Here is a 16560-nt window from a genome sequence, read left to right as displayed (position 1 = left end):
TCTCCCCCACTGAATAGCATAACATTTAAAAGAGAAATATGAGAATTTTTTTTTTCCAGAATAATACTTACCTTGGTGGATGCAACATTGCCTAGGTGGCTGCATCTGTCCCCCGCCAGCTCTAACACTGAGAACCGAGTGATCAATCGCTCGGTTCTCATGGCTCAGCAGCTCTTTGCTCTATCCACCCCCCCCAAGCTCACTGAAGTGCTGATATCAGAATAGGGTACATACAAAGGCCGAGATGCCAAGAGCGGTTCGCTGTTGCGACTAAGCGCAGTCCGCCCCCTGGAGGTGGTACAGAGGGTGGATGGCACCAAGAGGCACAAGCTACCAGCAGGCAGGGTAGAGCTTGCGTGGAAGACCTGTAGAACTGAAGCAGGGACAGATGGGTATCAGGGTCCAGCAGAAGAAGACAGGTAGAAAGTCCAGAGCAGGCTGAGGCTCAAACACAGGTAAGCAGACAATCCAGGATACAGACTGGGGGTCAAGGCACTGGAGACAGGAGGCAAAACCGGGACACAGTCCATAAAACAAGCCAAGGTCGGGTCCAGGAGAAGATCAGAGTAAGTCAGGGTCAATCCGGGTCACAGCAGGTAATCAATTAATCAGGAAACAGGAACTCAGGTACAGGAAGCTGAAGACAAACCAGCAATTTCCTTTGGGCATCTGCTCAGCTTTATAGGCAGCCAGGAAGTCATGTGGAAGTCATGTGGTGCATGTCATGTGACAGCCAGTCTGCAGCTGAAGGTTTCTTTGACAGCTCCCGCTGACAACTTTGCTACCATCTAGTGTTCAGAATCCAATATGTTTCTTTGACAGCTGGGCTGTTGATGGAGTGGGAGCGCCTGGCTCAGGCTCTCAGCGGCCCTCTGACGTCAGCCGACAGCGGGCTAAAGTCTGCTGTCTGCTGAAAACAGGTCACAAGAGTGCAGAAAGAACTGCACTCCTGTGATCCTGATTCACAGGAGAAGTACAGCCAAAAGAGCTTCTCCTTTAACCTACAAATTGGGTCTTTTTTTAATGTTTGTAACATTGTTGCAAATTTCTGCTGGTGATCCTATGACTATCAGTATGGTATTCCCAAAGCTTATTGTTGTCATTATTTCCATGTTAACACTTTATGCTGCCTGGTAGAAGGCGCTTCCATCTCCACCCAATTTTCCTTCCAGGTTCACGGACTCTGGCTGTGTGAGTGTCCGGAGCCGCAATGACACCACTCCTGCACATGCGCGTGGGAGCTGCCCTTTATGGCCTAGGTGGCCTTTCCTTCAGACCGCATTCGCCGGTGACATCACCCGCTGCATATACAGTAAATATCTCATAAACGGTGCACATTTAGGAGATAATTTAATTTTAAATTTATAGCCTGACCATACCCTCAACAGATAAAAGTACCCTGATCGATATCCTCTGTCCTTACAGAATGCTGCTTGCACAAAAAAATCTATTTATTATCACTTCTCCCAGGTTCCTTCTTTGAAGTTTCCTACTGCTTGTCTTAAGCAGTGTTGAACAAATGTTCTGAATATGTCTGGAGGATGTTCAGCTAACAAAATAGCTGGGACTCATACAGAGCTGAAACTTGCTGGATAATAAAAGTGAGTTTAGAAATAATGAGTGGAGTTTATCTGTAATTTTTTTTCATTCTTTTGTCGTAACCTGCAGATTTCAGCTGTCAATACAGCGCTTTCAATATAAACACTGCAGAGGCCATGCTGTGTTATTTATTTCTGAAGCCCCTTTCTACGAATTGAAGTTGCCCTACTATATAGAGACCGCTGGGCTATGTTTAGAGTTGAGGATTATACTCAAGCTGAGAAGGAATAAAAACTGAAGACTAAAGGTGAGTGCCCGTCAAGATAAATATCTATTGTAAAAAAAAATGATATCCAATTACTTGTTCCTGTTTCATAATCTTTTCATACTGAGCTGCAGAAGTAAGTATCTGTATCACTGAAAAAAATATATTCAGCAGGTGGACAAAATCTGAACTCATAAATGGTAGAAAGTTTGGATGTGGGAGTGTCCAATATACTTACTAAGCAGGGCAGCTGATAAGGGGGTAACACCTTCCCTCCTGTAGGGGGCCCAGGCCCCATAAGTTAAACAGCGGGGTCCAGAGCATTAGGAGTTGGCATAGTGACTGGAATCATCTCCATGTGTTTACAAATCTTCTGTTTTTTTAATGAACGGCAGCCTCAGCTGCAGAGAAAGGATTGAAGAACCTGTGTCCTCAGCAGTGGCGTTGGGAGGGGGGCTGACAGGGGCTGGGGCCCCGAGTGTGCCACCAAAAAGCTCATGATTTCTAACAGCAATTCTATTACTAAGCTATGCAGCATGCCTGGTCCAGGTAAACAGCTAAATACACTGGGCCAGATTCAGGTAGATAGGAGCAATATTTGCGTGGGCAAAGAGCAAAGAGTTTTCTCTGCGCCCACGCAAATATTTCGATTTGCCCAGCGATTCACGGAGCAGTAGCTCCGTAAATTGCGCGGGCGATATGCTAAACAGCCGGGCGTAAGGCTGCCTAATGTAAACGATCCCGACGTGCATTGCGGCAAATGACGTCGCAAGGACGTCATTTGCGTCTAAGTGAACGTGAATGGCGTCCAGCGCCATTCACGAATCACTTACGTAAACAACGTGAAATTCAAATTTCACGAGCGGGAAGCGCAGCTATACTTTAGCATAGGTTGCCCCTGCTATAGCAGGAGCAACCTTGCGCTAAAGTCGCCGTACGGAAACTCCGTACCTTGCGTGCGCAGGGCCCGCACAACTTTTGTGAATCGGTGGTAGTATGCAATTTGCATACTATACGCCGATCACAATGGCCGCGCCCCCTAGCGGCCAACGCAAGAATGCAGCCTGGGATGTGAAGGCATAAGGAGGCTTATGTCTGTCAGATCCTAGGCTGCATTCGGTGTAACGAGGTTCCTGAATCAGGAGCACTCGTTACACCGGAGCAAGTAAGCACTTGCGCCGCGCAACCTATGGTTGCGCGGGCGCAAGTGCTTCTTGAATCTGGGCCACTATGTACATAAATGTTAAACCTACATGTGGACAAATGTATCCTTACCTCAGTCTTCTATCAACCCCTATCCCACCCATTTATAATATAAAAAACACGCCTCTAATGACTGATTTTACTTACCTGAATCTGCTGTCACGTGACTCCCCACAGCACCACTTTCAAAAGGAGACTGCCACCCCATGTCATCACTCCACCGCTGGAATGTTTTGAACCCTTAAGGACCCCACCAATGGCAGCCAATAGGAAGCATAAATATCACTGGCACGTCACGTGACCACCGATTCAGGTAAGTATCTGGGCAATTATTATTTTTTAATCAGTGGTGGTCATCAGTGGTGGTCTGCCATTATGAAGCTCCACAAAGATGCATAATTTGTAAAACATTTTTGTATATATAAGTTGGGTCAGAAGTAGTGCTGGAACCTAAAGTGGAAGTAAGAGCATCCATTTAACAGTTTAAAAAAACAGCTACATTTCCAGCCTGAATGGAACTGTCCCATCGGTTGTGCTCTCACCCAAACTGTCAAACCATCCGATGGCTGTGTCATAACTGATCACATCTGCAGCATCATGACAGTTGTTGATTAAACAGAGGCCAAGGTGGCAGCCTCATTGGCTGAAAACAATAGGAGGGTTTACTTCCACTTTAAGTTGTGGTGTGAAGGTGGTGGAGTTTATATCTTCCCTAGGTTGCTTCCCACAAATATACAGTTTGGAACATGTTTGTGTAGGTACAAGTTGGGTCAGAAGTGCTGCTTGATCTTAAGTTGAAATGAAAAGGTAGTGAAGTTTATACATTCAAAAGGCTGCTTTAAAACAATCTACTTTCCAGGGGGCCTTAGGCAGAACTTAAGTGGTATTAAGCCTAAAAACAAAACAGTATTACATTGCAGTTTATTAATCTTTCGACGTGGTGGCTGTATTAATTTCCTGTTTTTAGGATGTTTTTTCTTTAAAGGGGTTGTAAACGTTTGATTTTTGATTTTCTAAATAGGTTCCTTTAAGCTAGTGCATTGTTGGTTCACTTACCTTTTCCTTAGATTTCCCTTCTAAACTTTTTTTTGGTCTGAATTTCTCATCTGAGCCGTTCTAGCTGGGGGTTAGACAGCGTGCTCGCCCTCTCCCTTGGGGCTACATCCCTGCGTGCGACGCACAGGGAAATCAAAGGAAAAGGTAAGTGAACCAACAATGCACTAGCTTAAAGGAACATATTTAGAAAAGAAAAAACTAACCTTTACAACCCCTTTAATTTCACCTTGCGATTCGACCTGTAAGGCCGCGTACACACGATCGGTCAAAACCGATGAAAACGGACTGAAGGACCGTTTCATCGGTTAACCGATGAAGCTGACTGATGGTCTGATGTGCCTACACACCATCGGTGTCAGATCGCGGTGACGTAAAACACACGACGTTCTGAAAAAAACGAAGTTCAATGCTTCCAAGCATGCGTCGACTTGATTCTGAGCATGCGCGGCTTTGACCGATGCTTTTGCATACTAACGATCGGTTTTGACCTATCGGTTAGGTGTCCATTTTTTAAATTGGTCATTAAAAACGATCGTGTGTAGGCTCCAGAGCATTTTTCTCGACGTAAAAAATGGCCATTCAACATTTAGAACATGCTCTAATTTCGCTTGGTTTTTCACATTTTCACATCGTGAAAAACGGTCATGTGTACGCTTTAACGGCGGGAAAAAAACTTGCATGCTCAGAAGTAAGTTATGAGATGGGAGCACTCTTTCTGGTAAAACTAGCGTTTGTAATGGAGATAGCACATTCGTCACGCTGTAACAGACTGAAAAGCATGAAGACTGAAAAGTCGTCTCTCACCAAACTTTTACTAACACGAAAACAGCAAAAGCAGCCCAGAGGGTGGCGCCATCTGAATGGAACTTCCTCTTTATAGTACTGTCGTACGTGTTGTACGTCACCGCTCTTTGCTCGAGCATTTTTTTTTTCACGATCATGTGTATGCAAGGCAGGCTTGACAAGATTCACGTCGAGAAAAACGTTGTTTTTTTCTAGGACATTAAAACGGTTGTGTGTACGCAGGATAAGACAGGAATTGTGTTATTGGCTGGAACACAAGGTGAAAATAAGGGAAATAAATGCCTAAGAAAAAAAAAAATTCTGCCACCAGTTATGGATTGGTAAAACTGCAACATATTAAGTTTTATTTTTGGGTTTAATATAATGCAGCTTTAAAGTGTAAAGGAGACAGGACTTTAGAAGAAACACCCCTCTTATGGGAACAACAAATATTTAACCAACTGCACAATTTGGATGGATTTGAGCTGTCAAAATAGCAGGCGTTACTTGTTTATCACAAATATACCACGCTGCTACATCCTTTCAGCGAGTATTGCCTCCAGCGGTCTATGTTTTTTAAATATCTTCAACATGCCACGCTCTGAACTGCCAACAAAAGCTTACTGACCTTACATTGCAAAAATGGAACTAAATTTACTTTCTGGAAGAAAACCTGATGGAGTCTGCAAAAGACCTGAGACTGGGACAGAGATTTGTCTTCCAACAAGACAATGATCCAAAACATAAAGCAAAATCTACAATGGAATGGTTCACAAACATATCCAGGTGTTAGAATGGCCAAGTCAAAGTCCAGACCTAAATCCAATCGAGAATCTGTGGAAAGAACTGAAAACTGCTGTTCACAAACGCTCTCCATCCAACCTCACTGAGCTCGAGCTGTTTTGCAAGGAGGAATGGGCAAAAATTTCAGTCTCTCGATGTGCAAAACTGATAGACATACCCCAAGCGACTTACAGCTGTAATCGCAGCAAAAGGTGGCGCTACAAAGTATTAACTTAAGGGGGCTGAATAATTTTGCACACCCAATTTTTCAGTTTTTTATTTGTTAAAAAAGTTTGAAATATCCAATAAATTTCGTTCCACTTCATGATTGTGTCCCACTTGTTGTTGATTCTTCAAAAAATTTACAGTTTTATATCTTTATGTTTGAAGCCTGAAATGTGGCAAAAGGTCGCAAAGTTCAAGGGGGCCGAATACTTTCGCAAGGCACTGTAGATGCGTTACACACAGAGTGATATATTGGAAACATGTCATTTTTTAAATTTGATGATTTTGATGTAAAATGAAATCAGCATCTCTGGAGATGCTGATTTCATTTTGGAGATGCTGATTTCATTTTCCAGCAGGACTTGGCACCTGCCCACACTGCCAAAAGTACCAATATTTGGTTTAATGATCCTGGTATCACTGTGCTTGATTGGCCAGCAAACTCGCCTGATCTAAACCCCATCGGGAAACTGTGGGGTATTGTCAAGAGGAAGATGGTCAGCAGAGGGAAACATGAGTGCTCTAGAATTTCCTGGTAGAGGGCTGCACTGACTTTGGACTTGATAAAACACAGCTGACCAACACCAGAAGACGACACGGCTCCCCAAATCATCACTGACTGTGGAAAATGTTGCATTTCAATTAGAAATCAAGGTCCCGGAGTCTGGAGGAAGAGTGGAGAGGCACAGAATACAAGTTGCATGAGGTCCAGTGTGAAGTTTCCACAGTCAGTGATGATTTGGGAAGCCATGTCATCTGTTGGTGTTGGTACACAGTTGTTTTATCAAGTCCATAGTCAGCGCAGACCTCTACCAGGAAATTTTAGAACACTTCATGCTTCCATCTGACTTATGGAGATGCTGATTTCATTTTCCAGCAGGACTTGGCACCTGCCCACACTGCCAAAAGTACCAATACCTGGTTTAATGATCATGGTATCACTGTGCTTGATTGGCCAGAAAACTCGCCTGACCTAAACCCCATAGAGACTCTGTGGGGTATTGCCAAGAGGAAGATGAGAGACACCAGACCCAACAATGTAGATGAGCTGAAAGCCGCTATCAAAGCAACCTGGGTTACCATAACACCTCAGCAATGCCACTAGCTGATCCATTATCCAAGTGGGTGGGTGGGTCTGGAACAATTTATATACAAAAAGTATGTAATTTATAATTATCTCGAAATGTAAGTGGATTTACGGAGAGTCTTAACCTTTTGTTCTACATCAAATTGTGATCATTCTGAAATTGTGAAATACATCAATTGTTTTGCATGGAATGTGCTGTTAATTTTTTTTATAATAGAGAACAAAATAGTTTTTTGGATTGCCTTATCCAAGAGGGGACAGATTTATTGCGAACAGATTATACAGTGTTGAAATGTTTGGGAGACCTTCTAGAAGATAAGGGCAATCCCGGGGAATGTTTGGATACAGCTACAGGTATTTTGGAGATAGAACAGACAAGTGATTGGGGGAAAGATAGGAGATTTAGCAATAGACCAAAAACAATCCCAGACTTCTCCCTGAAGTCGAATTTACAAATATTTGCAAGACGTATCTGTTTAGAACCTGAAACAATTAATAGCAAGAAAGAAGAAATGGGCAAGATGTCAAAAAGGAAAGAAGAGTGTTACAGACATAGCATAATGATAATACTGTTGTGGTGAAACCATATGACAAGGGTAATAACATTATCATGTTAGATTGAGAGCACGATAAATCTAGTCCAGCTCTGCTTAGTAACCAATCAACTTACAGGTTTTATTGTCAAAGCTTAATGGGACAAGTTGATGTTAGAAGCTGATTGGCCAACGTGCACAGCTGCACCAGATTCTAAATGTAAACTAGTTTTAGTAAATACCCCCCATTATGTCATAGAATTTTGGAAAATGGAGAATGATTAAAAAATGATGGCAAGAGAGACAATTTGGGAGGACATTTTTTAATTGCTATTCATTAGGGCAGCAGCTGACAAAAAAAATTATTACAAGAGAGGTAGTCCATTGGATGATGGTATTTGAACTGGTCACACCAGTCTTTGTATGCTCTAAAACCCATAAATCTCCTAAAGATCCTCCAGGATGCCCTAAAATTTCAAGTAAAGGATCTCTTTTATATGACTCTGTCTTTGCAATTACATCCTTTGTGAAGTATATGATGCGCCTTCTGCAGACAGGGGTGCCAATCATTATCATCAGTATAATTTTTGTATCCCATGACGTCATAAGCGTGCGCACAGGGTGTGCCAGGGGTGCCACTTAGGAAGAGCAGTGTTAGACCGCGTACACACGATTGGTTAAACCGATGAGAACGGTCTGATGGACCGTTTTCATTGGTCCAAACCGATCGTGTGTGGGTGCCATCGGTTATTTATCCATAGGTTAAAAAAAAGCAATCTTGTTTTAAATTTAATATGGATACCTAACCGATAGAAAAAAAAAAACGATTGTTTGTAGGCACGTCCATCGGTTAAAAATCTACGCATACTCAGAATCAAGTCGACGCATGCTTGGAAGCATTGAACTTCGTTTTTTTCAGCATGTTGTTGTGTTTTACGTCACCGCGTCACCGCGTTCTGACACAATCGTTTTTTTAACTGATGGTGTGTAGGCACGATTGACCATCAGTCAGCTTCATCGGTTGGACCGATCGTGTGTACAGGGCTTTAGTATAAAATGAAATGTTTACATTGCTTCAAGGGGGACCTCAAATGTTGTTCATATGTGACAGAATCGCTTTAAGCATGTGCTATATTAAAAAGACAAAAAGCCTGGTTATTATGTGAAAATGCCTTTTATTAGTGAGGTGCTGAGATATGTACCAGACATAACAAAAAAATGTTTATAGATCCTTCTAAACCACATGCACTCAGCCTCCAAGGCCGGTTCACCTGCTTTACCAAGTGTTTCATGAAGAATTCATGACCATTATAATGAATTTAGCACCCTGTGAAATTGAACAGCTCTCCAACTTGTAAGCATTAAATCACTTTCATTCATTTGTCTTACATGCACTTCTGTCTTTACGGTCCAAAGTGCTTCTGCTGTATTTCCTCCTGGACAAAAATTAACATGTTGAATTGTGTTTAACCACTTGACCTCTGGAAGGATTTACACCTTCTTGACAAGGGCATTTTTTGCTATTCAGCACTGCGCTATTTAACCGCTTCAATACAGGGCATTTTCACCCCCTTCCTGCCCAGACCAATTTTTAGTCTTCAGCGCTGTTGCACATTAAATTACAATTGCGCGGTCATGCGGTCACTTTACCCAAATTAAATCTTCATGTTTTTTCCCCCACAAATAGAGCTTTTGTTTGATGGTATTTGATCACCTGTGCGGTTTTTATTTTTTGCGCTATAAACAAAAGAAGAGCGACAATTTAGAAAAAAACACAATATTTTTACATTTTTGATTTAATAAATATCACAATTTAAAAAAAAAAATAACAAATTTCCCTCAGTTTAGACCGATATGTATTCTTCTACATATTTTTGGTAAAAAAAATTGCAATAAGCGTTTATTGATTGGTTTGTGCAAAAGTTATAGGCCCGGATTCAGATCCAACTTACGACGGCGTATCTCCAGATACGCCGCCGTAATTTCAAATCTTGCGCTGTCGTATCTTTACGCTGATTCTCAAAGGCAGATACGTTGAAAAAATAGGCTTCCTCCACCGACGTAACTAGCATACGCCAGGGTATAATTGTGTGCAATTTTACGCTGGCCGCTAGGTGGCGCTTCCGTTGATTTCCACGTTGAATATGCAAATTAGGTAGATACGCCGATTTAGAAACGTACGTCCGCCCGCCCGGTGCATTTTTTTACGTTGTTTACGTAAGGCTTTTTCCGGCGTAAAGTTACCCCTGCTCTATGAGGAGTAGCCAATGTTAAGTATGGACGTCGGGCCAGCGTCGAATTTTGCGTCGTTTACATTGTTTGCGCAAGTCGTCTGCGAATAGGGCTGTGCATAAGTTACGTTCACGTCTAAAGCATTGACTATTTGCGGTGTAATTTGGAGCATGCGCACTGGGATAATTTCACGGACGGCGCATGCTCCGTTAGTTAAGAACGTCAATTACGTGGGGTCACGGCTAATTAGCATACAACACGCCCCCTACCAGCCTATTTTGAATTACGCGGGCTTACGCCGGCCAATATACGCTACGCCGCCGTAACTTTAGGCGCAAGTTCTTTCTGAATACAGGACTTGGCTCTCAAAGTTACGGCGGCGTAGCGTATATGAGATATGCTACGCCCGTATATAGTTACGCTATTGTATCTGAATCCGGGCCTAAGCGTCTACAAAATAGGGGATAGATTTATGGCATTTGTATTTGTTTTTATTTATTTTTACTAGTAATGGCGGCGATCTGTGATTTTTATTGTGACCGCGACATTGCGACGGACAGATCGGACACTTTTTACATGTTTTTTGGACCATTCACATTTATACAGCGATTAGTGCTATAAAACTGCACTGATTACTGTGTAAATGTGACTAGCAGGGAAGGGGATAACACTAGGGGGCGCTGAAGGGGTTAAATATGTTCCCTAGTGAGTGATTCTGTAGGGTAAGGTGACTCAGAAGGGGAGGAGACCGATCTGTGTTCCTGTGTACTGGGAACACACATCGGTCTCCTCTCCTCTGACAGGACATGGATCTGTGTCATGGTCCTGCCTTGATTGCGGGCAATCGCGGGTGCCCGGCGGACATCACGGCGGCCGGGCACGCGCACCGTGTCTGGAGCGATGCGGCGGCGTGCCCGCTAGCCGCCCAGGAAGCCCAAGACGTCATATGATGTCCATCCGGAGGGAAGGATCCTGCAGACGTCATTTTACAAGTGAAAAAAATTGTTTCTTTCTGTTATACAACAATAAAAAAATGTCTTTGTAAATTTAGGCAAAAATTTATTCTGTTACATGTCTTTGGTTAAAAAACAACTAAAAAAACAACTGATGTCTCACTTTTGAAACCGAGAAAGAGACTGAGGACAGAGATCCCCCAGTCCCTTTCTCTGCAGTCTCAGCTGGACTGGACATTAAACGAATGCTGAGAGACTTCCTGTTCATTCACAAGCTTCATTTAAGAATGAACACAGGACCGATCGGTACCGATCACTCACTGTGTTGATTCCGAAAGGGAAGGGGCCAGGAAATAACATTTTCTCTCTTGCCCAGATCTCCATCCTGAAACATTCCCTGCAGCAGCTGGAGGGATAGGAGAGGAGGGAACCTGGCAGCACTGAAGGGAGAAATGGGGGCTCCAGGAAGCAGGGGGTGATTAGGGTGTGCCCTGGCACACCTGGCACACCCTGTGCGCACACCTTTGGCTCCAACAGAGCAACAGATTGGAAAGGGAGCGTGGTTGGGGGTGGGTGATGGCTGGGATGAGCTTTCAACAGGGGAAAAATAAATTTGTCAGAGTATAAATGTAAGGTGACCAGATTTTTTAAATGAAAACCGGGGACATATTATTTAATTTTTTTTACTAGTAATGGCGGCAATCGGCAACTCAATAACCGTCGCCACCACCGCCCACCCTACAGTCTAAGGCCTTGTACACACGACCGAACATGTCCGCTGAAACTGGTCCGTCGTGTCCGACCGTGTGTAGGGCCTATCGGACAGTTTTCCGCTGGGATTTTGGTCTGATGGTGTGTACACACATCAGACCAAAATATCCCAGCAGACATGTCCGATGAAAACAGTCCGCAGACCGTTTTCATCGGACATGTCTGCTCGTGTGTACAAGGCCCCGGCTACTACTGGGTGGGGAGTAGAGGAAGATCACTCCACCAGGGAAGGCAAGGAGTAAAGCAGGCAGGTGACTGGCAAAAATGAACATGCAAGTGGAGCTGAATGGGCATGCGCCCCAAAACTGAAGAAATATTCCCTCCGCTCCGACCAGCACGTTATCATCAGAAGGGGGCACACATAATGGAAAAAAATACACCCCCCCTCAAGCTAGTAAGAGCGGCGGAGTGGGGGGGGGGCATGGGCGTCTGTTGAATTTTTTTCTAGGGGGGGGGGGGGCAATTCGGCAGCGGCAATACACAGTCACATTTAACCCTGTCTTCGACCACTAGCTGGGGTTTAAACCGCCCCCTCTAGCAGCCGAATAGGATGGATGGTGTCAGTAGGGCAGTGGGCGGTGTTTGAAGGGCAGTGGACCATGTCAGTAGTTGTTTATCATCCTCATTGTACCATATAGGGTTAATGTTCCTGTATGGTATGCAATGATGCTGAGGCTTTGGGTTGAGGAAGAGAGCAGTGTGGCTGGCTGGAACATGGAAACATAGAAGTAAAAGTGGTCATTTCCCCCCAGCAGTGCAAGGGTGGACTTTTCCCTTTCCTGGAGGTGGGCTGTATTCTGTATGTCTCTTTATACTTGTGACAATATCAGGAATATACTGGGACTTTTCAGGTTCTACATAGAAAGTATTCCACATTATTAAAAATATTTTTTAATAAGATATGGTGTGTGTGTGGAATGTATCCATGCTTCCGGGGGGGGCAATTGACCCCCCTTGCCCTATGGAGCGGACGCCCATGGGGGGGGGGGTGTAATTCAGATTTTTTTTTTTTATTCTGCACTGACTGTCTTTGAAATTGCCCCAGCCCCTGTTCAAATCCAATCCGGTGACAAAACCAGGGACAGACTTGGTCCGGGGACAGTGTCCTCAATCTGGGGACTGTCCCCTGAAACCGGGGATGTCTGGTCACCCTAATAAATGTGCATGTTCTGAGCTGTCACCTTTACCCTTGCTGCATCCCTTATTGAGTCACTGACCCTGGCCAAGTGCATGTCTATCCGGAGTTCTAACATTGGATATGCACATGCTTGCTTCAAGTCGGTGACTCATCAAATAGGATAAGAAATACAACACAGGAGCATTAACCTTAAAAATTAAGTCAGCTACAGAATATAAAAATACCAAGATTCAGATTAGAAACATCATTGGAGTCATTTATGGCAGTAGAGAATGTTAAGACAATTTATTGGCTTTCCTTGCTTTTGAGTTATGCTTACTAAAACAGAATTTTATTGTCTGAGATGGGAATAATGTAAGTTGCAAGTCTGTCTAATAATATGACCTGGTAAATGTAACAGGGATCTATAGCATGGTATAGTAATAGTGCATGCATTTGTTTGTAATATAGCGCCATCTACTGGTGGTAATGTTAAAAAATACAACCAAATCAGGCATACAGCAGTGGTGTAATGTAATGCTACAGAAAGCTGTCAGGGGGTGGCAGACATGCAACAGGAGAAAGTCAGAGATTCCTTTAAAAAGATTTATATATTATATCCAAAAATATGTATATACTACTGAAAATGTCATTTTTTATCATTACCCCTATAACACCAGTTTCCTTCAAGTTAAAAATCCATTGATTACCATTGCTGAGAAATGTGTATAAGGAAAAAAAATCAACATCAAAATATGTATGAAAATATTTATTATAGATTTGATATGACACAAAAATATAACTGATAGCTTTGTGGCATCGGAACACAGAAACGTCTTCCAGCTGATGGTGAAGAACAAACAGATAACTGAGCCAAACACAAAAGTAAGACATTTCATAAGCAAAATAAACATGTCACAATAAGCAAAGCATGCCAACCATGTTCTCTATAGGAACATATTTAAAATGTAATGTTATATTCTCCAGGCAAACAGCTATTGTACATACATACTGTAGTTTTAATACATAAAGGGGAGCTGTGTTACCTGCCAATGGATTTGTTATTCTATCCATCCAGTCCTAAGATTTAATAAGTCCTGCCAGATGGCACAGGAGGAGGTCTGTTCATTTGACTCTTCTTTTAAGCATTGTAGCTTGGTCAGCACTCTAACCCTGGCCTGTGATTGGAGAGTGAATGGGCAGCAGAACACTGATGATCTTATCCCTTTGCTCCCCTTGTTTTCCCATTCTGTCAGTATTTTCTTTGTTATGTTGGCTGCTTTCATGCAAATATGGGGTCAGTAAAGGTACATGGCTGCCTGTCCAAATTTTAGCATGGTGTCCCCCAGATGCTAGCAAATGCCAGAAGTGCCAGGTTCCTTGAGGAAGTTTAACCGGAGCCTTCTAAGTGCATCCTTGCCACTAATGCTATCAGACCAACCCAATAACACCATAGGGCCAGATTCACAGAGATATGCATTACGCTGCGGTGGCGCAACGTATCCCATTTACGTTACACCGCCGCAAGTTTACAGCGTAAGTGCCTGATTCACAAAGCACTTACCTGTAAACTTGCGGCGGCGTAGCGTAAATCCGCTCGGCGCAAGCCCACCTAATTCAAATGGGGCGGGCACCATTTAAATTAGGCGCGTTCCCGCGCCGAACGTACTGCGCATGCTCCCTCCGTAAAATTACCCGACGTGCATTGCGCTAAATGACGTCGCAAGGACGTTATTGGTTTTGACGTTAACGTAAATGGCGTCCAGCGCCATTCACGGACGACTTACGCAAACGACGTGAATTTTTAAATTTTGACGCGGGAACGACGGCCATACTTAACATTGATTAGACCACCTAGAGGGCAGCCTTAGTTTTACGCGGCGTATCTCGACGGAAACTACGTAAAGTTAGAGCGACGGGTAAAGCGTACGTTCGTGAATCGGCGTAACTAGTCATTTGCATATTCTACGCCGACCGCAATGGAATCGCCACCTAGCGGCCGGCCTAGAATTGCAGCCTAAGATCTGACGGTGTAAGTCACTTACACCTGTGGGATCTTAGGGCTATCTAAGCGTAACCTGATTCTATGAATCAGGCGCATAGATACGACAATCGTATCTCAGAGATACGACGGCGTATCAGGAGATACGCCATCCTATCTCTTTTGTGAATCTGGCCCATAGTTCCCAACTGTCCCTGATTTCGAGGGACTGTCCCTGATTTGGAACAAAGTCCCTCTTTCCCTCTTTCCTCCTCATTTGTCCCTCATTTTTGTATGGTCTATGTAGTTGTATATAAAATGCACTATTTATCTTTCAAAAAGTGTGTCCCAGTGCTAAACCTTTCATCCAATTTCTAAATGGCTGCATTTGTATATTTCAAAAGCCAGGATAAATAGCAGTGGTAAAAAAAAAGCACTTGCAAAGATTAATACCCTGGTTTATAGCCAACGACTGTTTATTGTCATAACGGCTATTAAAAATCTGAATAAAAACCAATGAAAACTGAAAAAAAACCATATGGGCTTAACTAATATTTTTTGTTTAATTCTCATTTAAAGCATAGCTCCCAACTGTCACTGATTTCGAGGGACTGTCCCTGATTTGGAAAGGGAGGGACGGGAAATAGTGGGGAAGATGAAGGAGTAATGGGGGATTGGAAGTGGAAAGGAAAGAGTGAAAAAATGAAGGGGAAGGGGGAAAGGAAAAGAAAAAAGGAAAGGATAATTTAAATTATCTTTTTGCACAAGAGCACTTCTCTTCTTTTTTTCTGATGGACTTTATTGAATTATTTTTGAATGCTTTTTGACACATTCTTATTTACAGTTTTTGATATATATGAATGATTACTTGATTGATTGTTATGAAACGATGCACTTTATATTGATGGTGCAACACATTTTTCAGTAATGTTAATATGTACAATGTTTATGTGGACATTTTTTGAGTGCAGCTGTCACTGAGAAGTTATTCCTTTTTACTATTCCTTGACACTTTTTGTGCAAATTATTGTTTGGTTTAGTTTTATTTAGTTTACACATCATCACTTTTGAGTACAGAGGTGCTGCCTGAAAGAGCTTTTTAGAATATTTTAGAACTGCTATCAGGATTCAAATACTGCCTGTATGCCCAGAGGCGTATCTAGTAAAAATAGCGCCTATGGCAAGCACTGAAACTGCGCCCCTGTCGAAACATTTGAAACCCATCTTTCAGATAACCTCAACAAAAAAAAAAAACAGCTAACAAAACTAGTGATATTTATCATCCCTTTTGAAACCTTGGGTAGTGACATATCCTCTTTATGGAGAAATCTGGAGTTTATTAGACCCCTGATCCCTCCTTTGTCCTCCAAGGCCAGGAAAATGCAGAACCAATACTGGAAGTGATGAAATCTTCATCACTTAACGCCTCAGTTTTCACAGAGGAGAGGGAGAAACTGATGTTCCTCCTTCTTCTTTGTGCGCTGCCAATTCGACCAGATGGAATGGGAGAGCCTGTGAGAACAGGGGAGGGGTGTGGCTGAACGCAGCAGGGATAGCTCTGCCATTGTCCATTAGCAAAGCTGCTGAAAAGGAGATCCTGCCTATGCTCTGGAGGAGGGAAGAAGAGACCCTCAGACCCTGGTAAGTGCCTTGCTGCCCATCCACTCAACAGTGCTCCCTTCATATGGCGCCCATGGCACTTTCCATGGCTGCCATACCCTAGATACGCCACTGTGTATGCCTACTGTAGAGATTTGCTAGGACTCATGGGAGAGAAGACCAACAGCGATGGCGTGACTGAAAATATGAGCTTGACTTTCCACTCCTTAATGCCCCGTACACACGATCCAAAAATTGGACGACAGATCGCTTACTAGTCGCGAGTTGAGATTGAATACGTTGCTTAAGTCACGAAAATTCTCGTACGAAGTGATGTAATATGTTATAATGTATTTGTATTGTATTTTCGGACGACAACTGTACTGACTAAACGAAAATTGTACGATCTGGTATCGTACGAGGAAAATATTTG

This window comes from Rana temporaria, chromosome 12, assembly GCF_905171775.1.
Source record: "Rana temporaria chromosome 12, aRanTem1.1, whole genome shotgun sequence".
NCBI classification, from domain to species: Eukaryota; Metazoa; Chordata; class Amphibia; order Anura; family Ranidae; genus Rana; species Rana temporaria.
Note: the sequence above shows the minus strand (reverse complement) of the source record.